General features: G+C 39.6%; 1 long non-coding RNA gene across 3 annotated transcripts; it reads left to right on the top strand.

Moving 5' to 3' along the window:
• Window positions 1–2,784: 2,784 nt before the first annotated feature.
• On the top strand, window positions 2,785–8,055 carry LOC104885364 (uncharacterized). Of its 3 annotated transcripts, none has more exons than XR_008969039.1 (6): window positions 2,785–3,137; window positions 3,279–3,328; window positions 3,535–5,279; window positions 6,464–6,549; window positions 7,311–7,385; window positions 7,830–8,055. It is a non-coding gene; the product is annotated as an uncharacterized LOC104885364 (long non-coding RNA). The 3 variants fall into 3 exon arrangements; XR_008969038.1 differs by having other exon boundaries at window positions 2,785–3,141; XR_007273419.2 differs by having other exon boundaries at window positions 2,856–3,141; window positions 5,205–5,279.
• The last annotated feature ends 7,318 nt before the right edge of the window (window positions 8,056–15,373 follow it).

Raw genomic sequence — 15,373 nt, 5'->3', positions numbered from 1 at the left:
CAATTTGATCGATTTTTTTTTGTGTCGAAGGGAGGTTTTGGGTGGGGGGTGGGGTTTTAATCCTAAAACGCAGCCCTTCTTAACTCAAAGGGTTGCGTTTTAGGATTAAAACTGCAGCCCTTCACTTGAAGAAGGGTTGTGGTTTATAAAACGCATCCCTTCGTAGCTAGAAGGGTTGCGTTTCAAGATAAAAACCGCAACCCTTCACTTGAAGAAGGGCTGTGGTTTTATCCCTAAACGCAACCCTTCTAGATACGAAGGGCTGCGTTTAGGAATAAAACCACAACCCTTCGTTTTGAAGGGTTGCGGTCGAAAATTGCAGCCCTTCCATTCTGTTGACGGGTTGCTATGGAAAGGGCTGCTGGCCAAAAACGCAGCCCTTAGGGCCGTTTTAACCCCAACCCTTCCTTATTTTTCCACTAGTGATTTAAGGATATTTTTCCGCTGCGATTCTATTAATTAAGATTTGGATTGTAGTTTATGGTTATTGATTGTGTTTCACTAGCAGCTCGAAAGAGCGGGTTGTTAGAAGATGCTCTCTACCACTTGTAACAACCCAAATTCTCCGAACCAGTTTACAAAGGATTAAGCACAATGAAAGAGAATCTGGTCGAGATAACTCGAACCATTACCATCACACTAACCGAACTATATCGGAGAGTGTGGAACTCAATTCCCAAATTCTATATAAATTGATTAACTATTACAACAACGCTCTGATTCCGATACACTATTCTCGTAAATTTCTACAGAAAATCCGATAGAGTTTCCTTTGAAAATAGGACAACGCTAAAGCGAGTAGTAATTTAAACCTATTACAAATTCAATTTATAAGATATTTCCAAAGCCCAACAGCCTCAACGCTTTCGCGAAGCAACAACCAACAGAGAATCAGGTTCACTAGCTAGGATTCTTACACTAGTGGAAAAACCCCCCTTGATGCCGTCAAAAGTGGCCTTTCAGATGCGGTTTTGGTCCGTATCAGGTGGGCTCGCAACAGGTATGTAACACATTCTGATGCGGTCTAAAACCGCATCAGATTGTGGTCTTGGCGCCAAGGTTTTGGACCTTCGGGGGTACAATCTGATGCGGTTTTCTCCAAAACCGCATCAGGTTCTTAGTATATATATATATTAATATAAAGCTTGTATCTAAACCAGCCTTAATTAGAAAACATCTCACGCACGCGTCGTATAAGGTACTCAAAATGGTATTATTATATATAATATTGATAATGTACTACAAATGAAGTTAAAAATAAGTACTAAACTCAAAAATAAAGATATGAAGTGAGTGTAGCTAGTAACATAATCCTAACAAAAAAGCTCAAAGCCGTGACATCATCCTCACATGCAAATGTCGGTAAGGTAGCGTGCTAGCAAATCCCGAACCTCATTTATCTCGGAGGTGGTGAAAGAATCCTCCCTTGGATTACCCTTGATGAACACCTTATAGAAACAATCATAAGGAAACACACAGAAGAAGTCAATAATGAGACTAAGTGCGGGAGGTTAAGGAGATTAAAGTTGAGCTAAGAAGTCAAATATCGGCTCGAAATGACCTTCATTTACCCAAATTGTGTTTCAAAGCACGAGAAATGGTTTTTCTTGACTCTAATGTTATATATGTAGCTATTAGTACTATATATGTCTTAACATGTGGCTAAATGTGAGAATTTAAGGAAAATTAACATTAAAGTCTAATATCGGCCCTAAATGACCTTCGTTTACCCAAATTGGGTTTCAAAGCATGAGAAATGGTAGTTCTTGACTCTAATAGTTATATATGTAGCTATTAGTACTATATATGTCTTAACATGTGGCTAAATGTGAGAATTTAAGGAAAATGAACATGAAAGTCTAATATCGACCCTAAATGACCTTCATTTACCCAAATTCAGTTTCAAAGCATGAGAAATGGTGGTTCTTTACTTTAATGGTTATATATGTTGCTAGTAGTACTATATATGTCCTAACATGTGGCTAAATGTGGAAAAATATGTAAAAAATAATATCAATTACCTTCATTGCTTTCCACTGAGGAACTCTTCCTGTTCTCTCAACCTTCTTCAAGCAGCTGTAGTTATTTTAATTTCATGTGAGAAGCGGACAAAGGAAGAAATTAGTGAAACGTGTTGGAGCTAATAATAAACATACCTATTTATGCATGATTTGAGGACTAAGGATCGTGGTAGATGTTGAGTTGCAGAATCAAACTGATATACTGTGTTGTTTGAAGGAGAAATCACAAGAAGCGACTAATGGGCACTAAAATCACAAAATCAAGTTACGAAGCAATCATGTGAGTACATACTTATATTATATAAAAATTATTAAGTGCTAAAAATGGATAAGGTTAAGAACTATACTCTTCAAAACAAGGGGCAAATATGAACTTATGTTGTGAACGTTGAGCTGTTTGGAGACATAGCCTAATATACTCCTTAACCTCAGTTGGGTTTTGCAAACAGTTGTCAGCTCGGACGAAATCTGGACATAACCACCCAAACTGACGGTGTCCACAAAGAGACTCTTGGAGTAATCTTCAATTCAAAGCACAATCATATACATAACATAGATATATTATTAGATATTGCAAAGAAAGTTCATACATTTCATAAGTACCGATGTTATACCTCATGAATGCTTGAATTAACAAACACTAGTGGAAAAAAATGCCTGTGCTACTTATCAAGTGCTTGGGTTGAGCTCGAAAACGGAGCACATGGTCTTCGTTTCTTTTTTGAAAATAAGAAAGGATCTCAAGTGCTCCGATTGGGCCGAAAAACGGAGCACTTGAGTATTCTTTTGGGCCCCAAAAATCCCTCCCTCTAAGCCTTGCACCCGCATTTACTCTTTTCCCATCTCCAATTCCTTCGTTGAATTTGAACCCCTCTCGCTATCTCTCTCAGTGTCTCTCCTTCCATCTTCTCTCTTCCATTAATGGGGTCCCCTCTCCGGTTCCCAGGGTTGTGACGGAAACAACCAGCAAACTACTCTCGTATCTCTCATTCACACATCGTCACGGCGGGCGACGCTAATGCGAGAGCAGACGACGTTAAGGCGGACGGCCGCCACGACTCCTTGATGATGGAGTGACAGACACAACCAGCATCCTCTTCTCCTTCTCTCACGGTGGTAGGTAAATTTCTTTTTAATCTATTTGTCTCGATTTCTAGGGTTTTTGCGAGATTCTTGCGATTGCTTTTGAATCGAATTTGACTTACTTTTAGATCTAAGGTTTAGGTTCTGATCTTCTCTTTGTTGTCGAAATTATAGCTGCGCAATCATCTGAGCTGTACCTGCGTTTTCTACAGAAGATGCTAGAGGTAACTACTATGAAGTTTCTCCTAACATGTCAAACCCTAGCTCTGCTCTTCTATTGATTTCTCTGCTACTCTCGTACTCGTTCGTGTCTCTCTCTCTCTCCTCTCAATATAATCTTAATTGTTGTGAATTTTAAGCTATTCTTTGTGAATTTTGAGCTCACATTTGAATTTTGGTTCGATTTTGGCGCTTTTGTGATTGAATGCAGTGTTTGAATAAGGCTAATAAATCAGATTTTCTTTCGGTTAGTTTGATTATTTGATTATATATTTCTTGTTATTTTTAGTGTTTGATCAGTTCGGATACGAATTCTAAGCAAAGTAGGTCCAGTGAAATTTGAATTTGAGTGAATTATTGTTAGTAATGTAACTTACCTGGATGTATTCTTCTGTATTCTGGTGCCTTTCAAAATTTTCATTTGGATTAACATAATATGGACTTGTAGGATATTGCACAGGATTAGCTTTGGAAGGCATTATGAATTTGAGAGAAAAATTTGATCAAAGAAGAGAAAATTGAACAAATCTAAGATCAAAAACAATCAAACGATGTGATTTAATCTTTAAACAAAATCTAATTTTCCAGAATTTCAAGAAATGACAATTATCAAACAATCAAATCAAAACTAAGAACCTGATTTCTGTAAATTCTGACTTATGTAATTTGATGTTTTACAGAAATTTGCTGCTGTTCTATGTTGAAATTTCGATTTGAGTTTGAAAGAATTTGCGAATTTGCTACTGAAATGTAGCTGAATTTCCACCAGGATCTTAGCGTAGATCCTGCTGTGATACCATAAAGAAGTTCATATAACTTCACATAAAAACTGATTGAATTTAAAGAAAGTTTAAAGAGAAAGTAGAGAGAAGAGAGGGAGAAGAATTTTTATTATAAACGAATGAGCTACTAGAACTCACTGTCAACTTATTATATTGACAGCTTTCATTGCAGAAATGGGTCTTTCAACTAACTAACTAACTAACTTTTCTAACAACATGAGAAGTAGTTATAACAGAATAAAACTATAATGTTGAGTCATCAGTTTGTTGAGCTTGAGCTTTGAGCTGCTTGGGCTTAGCTTGCTATTGAGCATGTTCATCAATACTTGTGCATACAAGGGACAAAAATAATACAAGAAAACATGTCACTCTCATTACTAATCTTTATCTGCAAATCACACTGTTTTCCTTTGTTATTATTGATCAATATTTGTAGGATGCACTAAAATTAAAAAATTTGCATAAGAAATGGTTGCAATTTCCCATTGAAGCTATGACTCCTTCACATCTTTGACAAGCCTCAGTGCTTTGTGGAGCAAATAGACATGCATGGACACTTGTAGTAAACAGTCTTGTAACTTAAGACATCCATGAATAATTATAGTAAACAGTGATCTAATCTATTTGAATGTAGTAGTTATTTTTATTTATGCTCTTGAAATTGGGAATTTGACAATTGTGCAAACAGCCAAACAGATAGAGATCTTGTCACCTTTATCTGGTTGGCATTCTCGAATACTACAAAATTTTCAAAAAAATGGTGCTTAATTTTGCTACTTCTTAATTTTATGGACTTTAGCCACATAGACAAGGACAATAAGTTACTGGAGTAGATTATTTTCCTGTGCTCTTATTGCTGTTGTTAGCAAAAATCTATCTATATTTTTATCGTCAAGTATCTGAAGTCTAAACATTGTATTGATCCTGAATTCTGCAGGTCTGTTGCATATGCACTTGAAGCACTAGGTTTTCCGCGGGGATCAACAATAGCTATAGATTTGCCAATGAATGTTGATTCCGTGATCTTCTATCTTGCTATCATTCTTACAGGCAATCTTGTTGTGTCCATTGCTGATAGTATTCTGTCTACCTTTCACAGTGTCAGACATTGAACGAGGAAGAAAATTTTGAGGTTCAGGACAGAGAATCACTTTTTCCTCTTGGATGGATTCATGTGAGTTCTTAATCCTTGATAATATGTTTTTGAGCTAAGCATTTCTTTTCTTCTTATTGACCTTATTGTATCATCTTCTTGGATCATCGAACTTAAGATGTTGATCATGATATTCCACTGTTGATTTTTGGATTTTCTGAGCTTACTGCCAAGTGTCAAGCACTATACTTTGGAGGAGTGTTGGATAGCTGCGTCTGAAATAGGCAGTTTCCCTCTTTCCCATCAAAGGAAACAAAGAAAACTGGCTAAAATATATGGACTTTCACTGATATGTGCAAGATAATACGAATTCAACTATTTTCTATGAATAATATGAGAATATTACAAGTATATTATGCTTGTAAGCTCTAGAAAAATAAAAATCAAATAATATACGTCAGCATATCTATTAATTTATAAAAAGAATGTAAACCAACAATTTTTAAAAGTTATCCAACGAGATAATTTCTAAACATTCTATCATCGTTGAGCTCCTTATTAGTTGGCGCAATCAAAGAGTAAAGTTCATGTTATTCATAGCAAATTGTTCAGATCGTATTATTTCGCTCATATTGGTGAAAGTTCATATCGTTTCAGCCAATTTTCAATAAAACAATTTACGAATTTCTTTTGTGCTTTAGATACTGCCTCCTCTGTGTATCGAGAGGTGCATTTGTGGTGATCCCTCTTTCCTAGGGTGTTATGTTGTTTGCTGCAATTGGGGAAGGATAGCTAATTTTATCCTTATTCCGAAATGTGTTTGCTTTCTCTGTTGCGCTCTTACTCTATTGTTACATGAGCTAATGTTTAGTGGTTAGGGTGCAATGCTGGTGGATAAGAGAGACATCAAGGTATTGATATTGTTGGGAAATTCAATATCATGGAAATAGCTTATAGATTTTGTGGTATTGTAGGAGTCCCCACCCCCTCCTTGCCCTGCCTGCCCTACCTGACCTGCCACTACGCTGCCCTCTCATAGCCACTCCCCACCCCTCATTGCCCTCCCTACCCTAGCCTCCCTTCCCAACTACAGCCTGATTTCTGGGGGCTGAGCCTGATTTGGCCCGTTTGGCCATTTCTTAACTGTTGCCAAGTTAATTTCTTGTTGCATGCTGGACCCTTGAAAGGGGGAGAAGGTTTTTCATGTTTTATATAAATAATTCGGGTTAAATGCACATTGGCTGACACTGAATCTTGCTTTTCAGGTTCTTGAGTATCGTGGTGAACAGGTGAGGCGCAGTGTTGCTGATTTGAGAGAGGCACAGTATCGTGTAGAAGAAAAAGCGACTATGTAAGTGGAAATCATTTATCAGCATTCTCAGCTATTGTTGTTTAACCCACCCCCTTTTCGTTTTCCCTTTCTCCATTTTTTCTTTTGGTGAGGCTTTGGGTGGTGGGTGAGACTCTAATTTCTATTATCTTTGCGGTAAACTTTTGTCTAATTTTATAGTGTGTAACTGTAGATAATAGCTGCATCCCTTGAGCAATGTGTGTACTCAGAGTAGGGGTAAATTGTTTTATGGTGTCTTCAGTCTTATAAGGATATGATTGCTTAAGAAAAAGGGGTATGTCATAATATTTCAAAAAAGATCTTGTACGTGGTGCCATATATGGAAATCGAATTATAACCAATACTATATACTAAGGTAATGTGACAACTGTTATTGGACATCTGTGTAGATAGAGAGTATGATTTATCTGTAATGAACGTGTGTCAATCAATACCTTTTGCCTTTGAAGCTTTAGCGATTGGTGATTCTAATTGAATAACAAAATAAGCGGCATGCCTTCACCAAGATATATGTGCACCTGAAACTGTACCATTTTCATATTTCCCCTATGAATATTTTAGTATTTCATATGGCAAGCTGGGAATTGATGAAGGATGTCCACGTAGTGATGTATTAAATTTGCTCCTATCCACATTTTGGTTCGCTTTATCTATATTTTTTTTCTTGTTGCTTTAGGGGAAATCTATCATTATACATCACTTGTCGGTTTTGGATAGAAATGGATATTGCTGGTCTATCTAATGTTCGCTTGTTTATACAGCTGTTTAAGATCAGTGAAGATGTAGTAATCGATGCTACTAACAAAGGAAACATTGCTCGCCTAATCAACCACTCCGTAAGCTCATATCCTCTCTATTAGTTTTGAATTTGGCTCTTTCTGTAAAAAAATCTCACCAAGATTACCCCTACTGCCAGTATTTGAGGCAATGAGTTCATTCATAATCTGATTCTAATAGTTGTGGTTTCGGTTGGCTGAGCTAGTCAGCTTGGTAACTCATCCAAACAGTTCACGTCCAAATCATTTCCTCCCTTTTAGACAACTTTGTGATTGCTTCATATATCTACCCCTTCATTAGAAAATATTCATTCATGATTGTGACCTAACTCTAGCCTTTAAAATTCAAATGTGGTATGGATCCCATCTATATGTATTTCTTAACTTCTTTATTTTACATAAAAAATAGGTGAAATTTGGTTGGATTTGAGAATGATTATATTATTTAGTTTCTATCATGGCCTTTTCCATTTCCTAATACGTGCTTCCAATTTGTGTTACCAGGTGTTCCATTTTCTCAGCAACTTATTTGCATGGCGTGATTACTTTAATAATTGAGCTTGGTGCAAACTTTTTCTGTCTACTAGTTAGATATAGGATTCTTGCTCCTGTATCTATATTGCTGTAACTTTCGTAATGCAAATAAATGATCTCTGTTTATGAAAAATAATGTGATGTTTGTCCTTTTCTCTTTGTTCGAAGAGCAAGTCTTGGGAGGGGGATATGTTTGGTATTGATATTGTGCAAGGAGTTTAAGAAACAATGCCTTGAGCATGGTAATATTCCTAGTGGTGTTGCTGTTACAGCAACAACAATTTTTTTTTATATAAAAAAAATATGTCAAGTGCTCCGCTTGTTAGGAAAAAACCGGAGCACTTAATTCACAAGTGCCCCGGTTTTCTCCTAACAACCGGAGCACTTGATGTATTTTGCATATATAAAATTCACAAGTGCTCCGGTTTTTAAGACAACCGGAGCACTTGTAAATTTAAGTGCTCCGGTTTTCAACCGGAGCACTTGATAAATACTCAAGTGCTCGTATGATGTCTGCTCTGGGTCAAATACGGAGCACTTGTACGGTTTTTAACCGGAGCACTTGATGTTTTTTCCACTAGTGAAAACATTCAACATATCTCCATAAAGGAACTCTTTCACATCATCCTTGTACACCCATGTCGACGCTTCCTCGTGGTAGTTGAATTCCGTGGTACCCAACTTAACCTCCAAAGGTGTATCATCCGGCATATCACGCATATTTGCATGTAGCCACGAGCATGCCTTACTGAGACCTTGAAGCGTTGATGACTCGATCTAAGTAGGTTTAGGAGGGTTTTGTTTTGGACTTGAACCGTTGAAGACTTGCGTTCTTTCCCCCGAAATCGCCTTCTTTGCCTTGCTTGAACCCTCCTTTTCCTTCGCCTTTTGTAGAGGAGGTGATTCCGCCTTGCTTTCGTTGGGCTTCTCTATTCTCTCCAAAACCTATTGATTGAAACCGAGAAACATTCAACCTACTTAGTTAATAATTAATAGATATGAATTAAATAGATCAATATGATTGAATACTTCAGTTGCTTCATTTTACCTCGTTTGAAAACTTCACCCATGCCAGAGCACATAACCACCACGAGCGCCGGTCAAGACATTTGTATCCGTCGACGGGTTAGGCAATGGGAGAGCAAAGTCTTCGTAACCAGGAGTGATCGAGACTACACTAACCGCCAGGTGATCATTGTCCACCGATTGATGATGGACTGTCGTTGCTCATTCACTTCGTGGTTGTGCATTTCCTTCAGCGACCACAATCAAACCCTCATCTATTACATCTAGTAAAAGCTGGCAAGGCGTTTCTTCCTTCTAAAGTATATGAATTGAGGTTAGTTTATATAATGACTTTGTTTTTGAAGTTATAAGAATACTAGTAGTTACCTCTAACTCAAGTATAGACGGTGCTGATTTTTGTGTGTTAGGATGGCTAGCTTTGTCCTCCAAAGGACGATCCAGTTTAGATTGACGTAACGCCGGTAAACCATACTCTGTAAGGACCGCGTTGAAACTTGCCGTGAGTTTCTCCATCACCTTCTCTGTAATTTCGTCCATAAGCTTCTCCCGAAGAGCTTGTGCAATGGCTTCCATATCATGTGGGGCTGAAGCATTAGAGCGTGAATTTGTGATTGTGGAAGAATCTTTACTATAGACTTTTCTCTTGCTTAGCCGAATCCCACCAAAACCCCTTACACGTCCATTGTGGTGCTTTCCCCAAGTCTCGTAAAGAGCATCTTTGTTGGCTTCCGGAGTGAACTCGCCGCTAATCTCTTTTTGCTTGAGCCCCATCTACATAGATTACAGAAAAAAAATATTAGTTTAAAATGAGAGTGAGTGAATGAGAGTGAGTGTGCAATGGGAGGGGGGGATTGTGCAAGTCAAATGAGAGCGATTGTGCACGGAGAGGGGGCAGCAAGGGGAGTGGGGCAGCAAGAGGAGGAGGGCAGGGGTGGGGGAGGGCTGCTGGGTGGGGAAGGGCTAGGGGAGGAGGGCAGGGGTGGGGGCAGCAAGGAGGGGGGGTGGGGAGGGCTGTAGGGGTGGGGGGAGGCAGGGGGTGGGGTAGTAAGGGGGAGGGCAGGGGTGGGGGAGGGCTGCAAAGGTGGGGTCGGGGGGGAGGTGGGTGGGGAAGGGTTGTAAGGGTGTGGGGAGGGTAGGGTAGGGGTGGGGGGCCAGTGCAGGGGGGTAGGGGGGGGGGAGGGCTATAGGGGTGGGGGGCCGGTGCAGGGGGGCTAGGGGTGGGGGTTGTAGGTGTGGGGGAAGGTAGGAGGGGTGGGGGCAGTGTGCATAGGCGGTGGGGAGGGCTGTAGGGTGGGGGGCAGTGCAGGGGGGTAGGGTAGTTTTGTAGGGGTGGGGAGGGCAGGAGGTGGGGGCAGTGTGCATAGGGGGTAGGGGAGGGCTACAGGGTAGGGGGAGGGGGTGGGGGAGGGCTACAGGGGCAGGGGGTGCAGCATTGGGGAGGGAGGGGTGGGGTGGGGCAGCAAGGGGGTAGGGGGAGGGCGGTGGGGGTGGGGGGGGGGGGCCAAAAAAAGAAAAACAACCCGGGGGAGGCAAAAATAGCACGGGGGAGCAAAAATAAACAGGGGGAACACAATATGTAGCGGGGTTGAAAAGAAAACCAAGGGAGCAAAAAAAGGGGGAGGGGGCAATTTAAAAGGAGTGAAGGTACTTACAACGGCATTGGATATCTTCAAGGTCCCAGGATCTGAAATAGTCATCTTATTGTCCCAATCACGCGTATGCATGGAGCATCACCAATCGAAGACATGGTCAACTTTGATAGATGTGGAGTTGGAGGTAGAATCCATCGTCGTAAAAGGGTAAAATTTGTCGCCAATCCACGTTTGTCTCGCCCTCCCATAAGTGTAGGAACCCATATGATGGTAGTGTTTCCGCTGTCTTGCACTCTGTGCATGTTTCTCACGCTTAGCCTATCAGATAACATGGTTAGTTTTAAAAAAAATGTAATTGTACTCAAAGTAAATATGCAAATTCTAATATAGCTTAAAGCACAATATAGTTATCACCATCTCGGGCATAGTATTTTGGGCAACAAATGCCTCCCAATCTTCTCGTTTTATATGTGTCCAAATCTCAAAAGGCATGATATCCGGTTGCCGTGAATCATCATCTCAAATTTTCCTCTTCTTGTCATTCCTCTTTCTCTGTTTCGAGATCCATCCACTAACTAGCTTGCTTTTGAAAGCTCTAGATCTTCGGCCACCACGAATAGGAACAACGCTTTTTTAGCGTCATTAGGAGTAATATGGAACAAATTCTAGAGAAACAAGAAATAAACTAGGAGTTAATTTACTTATACATATACATCAATGAAAATGGGTTTCTAAATACAAAAAGAAAGTACATGGAAAACAAAAATTGGCCCAAATTGACGTTTACGTACCCAAAATGGGTTTCATCTTCCTAAAAGGGGTTTCCAAGTATATGAATGGCTTTTAGTTGACTCTAATGGTTGTATATGTTGTTATAAGAGCTAAATATGTCCTAACATGTTACTAAATGCGTGAAATTGAGTGGATGGAACATAAAAAGCATAAATCGGCCCGAATTGGCTTTTATTTACCCAAAATGGGTTTGAAAGCATGTGAAGTGACTTTTCTTGACTCTAACGGGTATATATGTTGTATTTATAGTTAAATATGTCTTAACATGTGGCTAAATACGCGAAACTAAGTACATGGAACATGAGATGCAAAAATCGGCCCGAATTGACATTTACTTACCTAAAATGGGTTTCATCTTCCCAAAAGGGGTTTCTAAGTATATGAATGGCTTTTAGTTGACTCTATGGGTTGTATATGTTGTTATTAGAATTAAATATGTAATAACATGTTGCTAAATGCGTGAAATTAAGTGCATGGAATATGAAAAGCATAAATAGGCCCGAATTGGCTTTCATTTACCCAAAATGGGTTTCAAAGCATGTGAAGTGGTTTTCTTGACTCTAATGGGTATATATGCTGTATTTATAATTACAGATGTCTTAACGTGTGGCTAAATACACGAAACTAAGTACATGGAACATGAAAAGCAAAAATCGACCCGAATTGACCTTTACTTACCCAAAATAGGTTTCTAAGTATATGAATGGCTTTTAGTTGCCTATAATGATTGTATATGTTGTTATTAGAGCTTAATATGTCCTAACATCTTGCTAAATACCCTAAACTAAGTAAATGGAGCATGCTTTGCTAAATGTTAAATAGTTAACTTACATAAGTGTATTCCCATAATGATTTCTTCATTGCCTCGGGCACATCTTTCCACTTCACCAAAATGTTGAGTTTGCGCATACAAAACCCAATATGCTGCCCATACTTTACACGCCACTGACCACAAGGTTACCCCAAATCATCATACTCGGATGGTCATTTCGGTCTTAATATTCAAACCCTTATTCGCACTCCTACCTTTCCGCTTCTTTGTTGCAACACTCCTTGGAGTTTTGATAATCTTCCCGAGCGTTGTTGTCAATGGAGGGAGCATTATCTCCTTGCTTCTCAAGGAGATGAACCTTGCACATTTCCTCATCTTCCAAGCGCTTCTCCTCATCATGCGCTACATCTTCCAGTTCACCTTTATCCTCCTCCTTATCCGCATCGTACTCATCATCATCAAATGACTTATCGGTTACCTCGTCATTTTATTCCTCTACAATCACATCATCTAGGACCATGTTTGAGAATCCTGAAATATTCACAAAAAGATTTTAGAAACGCGCAAGATCAAACAAAAACATGAAATAAATTATAAACGCGAAAGATAAAACAAGAACATGAAAGAAATTAGAAATGTGCATACTTAAACAAAAAAAAAATGATGTCGTGCACCACCACACCACCCCCTGCCACCTACCCCCTACACTGCCCCCCTGCACTGCCCCCCCTCACTGCACACCCCCCTGCACTGCCCCCCCCCACTGCACACACACACCCCTACACTGCCCCCACCCCCTTCACTACCCTCCCCCCGCCCCTCAAAACTAGAAACAGGCCATAACAAGTTTCATGTACCCAAATCAGTTTCTTCCATCATGTGATACAACTTTAAGTGACTCTAATGGTGATACATGTACTCATAAGAACTAAACATGACATTACATGCGGTTAAAAGTGAGGAATTAAGGAATTTTAGCTTGAAAAGCCAAAATTGGCCCAAAATGACATCCACTTACCCAAAGTGGGTTTCAATACATGTGAAGCTAGTTTAGTTGATTGCAATACATATATAGATACTAGTAAGAACTAAACATGACATACCATGCGGTTAAAAGTGAGAAATTAAAGAATTTTAGTCTGAAAAGGCGAAATCGGCCCAAAATGATATCCACTTACCCAAAGTGGATTTTAATACATGTGAAGCTAGTTTAGTTGATTGCAATACATATATAAATACTAATAAGAACTAAACATGACATTACATGAAACTAAAAGTGAGAAATGAGAAGTGACCTTCAAAAGCCAAAATCCGGAATTTGAAATTGAGAAGTCGAGCGTTTTGCCACCTTCCTGTGAAGTTTCAACCATTATCCTTTCCCCATGATTTGCACGCATGTAATTTGTCGCTAACTCCACATCAGTGACATTGGCGTCGGGAATGGTGAAAGGCGGGGTGTCTTCGAAAGCATCATACTCCTCCTCATCCTCAACATCACCAACTCCAAGTATACTTCTTTTTCCCGGGACAACAATTGACCACTTATTATCCGAAGGGTCAGTTACATAGAATAATTGCTTAACTTGTGATGCAAGCACGAATGGCTCTTCACTTTCACGTAACTGACCCAGGTCTACAAGAGTAAATCCACAAGGGTCATCTCTTCTTATGTAGCGCCGATTATAATCAACCCACTTGCATCGGAATAAGCAGACCATGAAACCAAAGTAGTCAAGCTCCCAAATATGTTGAACCCGCCCGTAGTATATCAATGTAGCATTAATAGGAGACTTGTCTTTGGCACTTGCATACTGTGTAGATGATGCCTCTACTGAAACGCCACTATTCTGCAAAGATCTCGATTTTTCATCTTGACGATCTGTCCAAAACGTATATCCATTAACATCATAACCCTCATAGGAGTGCATAACTTCTCGAGGACCAAATGCTAGTCACTTAAGAGTTTCTGAAATAGTGGAATCTACTTTACGCATTAACCGATTATGAGACCAATCAATAAACGTCTTATTATGCAACTGCATCAGTGCTCTACCCTTTTTCTTGTATTTTGATCACACAACTCCTCCATATGTTCATCCAAGTAGGGATAGACCTGTACCGTATGCTGCAATATAAATAAGTGTGCTTGTATCCGCATTTCAACAAGAGGTACAATCATTTTGGAGCCAAGTGTACCTTTATCCTCGAGTCTGCCCTCGTGTCGAGATATAGGAAGTCCAATAGGATCAACATTACTTAAGAACTTGGCCACAAAATTACCGACCTCTTCACTCGCAATCCCCTGAATAATACTTCCTTCTGGTTGTGCTGGATTCCTTACTTTATCTTTCAAAGATCCCATATGTCTCTCAAATGGATAACACCACCTCAAAAACACCGGACCACATAGCTTCATCTCTCGAACTAAATGTATAACCAAATGGACCATAATGTCGAAGAAAGCAGGTGGGAAATACATCTTAAACTTGCACAAAGTCACTATCACGCCAGCCTGGAGAGCATCAAGCTTCGACGGTTGTAACGTTTTGCTATATATAGTATTGAAAAAAGAACACAACTTTGTTATGGTATATCTCACGTGTTTCGGCAATATCCCTCGAACTGCAATCGGTAAGAATACTTGCATCATTACATGACAATTGAGAGCCTTCATACTGGATTGCTTCAACTCACCATCTAAGGTTACAAATCTTTTCATGTTCGATGAGTACCAAATGGAGCCTTAATGTTGTACAATGACTCGCAAAAAAGACGTTTCTCAGCTCTAAATAGAGTGTAGCAAGCCGGAGGCATATACCCTATCATTAGCCAACTCTTCTTGAATTTCCTCTTTTTTTCCTTTCCTTTTCCTTCGCCAGACACATTCTCTTTTTTCTTTCTTTTCTTAGTGTCCCTCTTTTGAGCCCATATCTCTGGTCGAAGCCCCTCACTTTCCAGATACAGTCGCACTCCTTTGCTATCCTTTGTCTTATGTGGAATATTCATTAGTCTCCCCAGAATTGCGTCACATACATTTTTCTCTATGTGCATGATGTCGAGACAATGTCTAACCTCTAGATCCTTCCAATATGAAAGTTTCCACATAATAGACTCCTTTTTCCAAAGTCCCTTACCGCCATCACTCGCTCCTTTGCCGAATATCATTTCAATACCCTTGACCTGATCAAAAACCTCAACACCAGTCAATGGCCTACGAGTAACCCCTTCCTCAACTGTTCCATCGAATGCCTTCTTCTTATTACGATAAGGATGGTCGCGTCGAAGGAACCTTCGGGTCCGCATAGAAACTTCTTTGTGACAAGTAGAAATGT

The sequence above is a fragment of the Beta vulgaris genome, chromosome 4, assembly GCF_026745355.1.
Source record: "Beta vulgaris subsp. vulgaris cultivar EL10 chromosome 4, EL10.2, whole genome shotgun sequence".
NCBI classification, from domain to species: domain Eukaryota; kingdom Viridiplantae; phylum Streptophyta; class Magnoliopsida; order Caryophyllales; family Amaranthaceae; genus Beta; species Beta vulgaris.
Note: the sequence above shows the minus strand (reverse complement) of the source record. Positions and strands in the feature narration are given on the sequence as shown.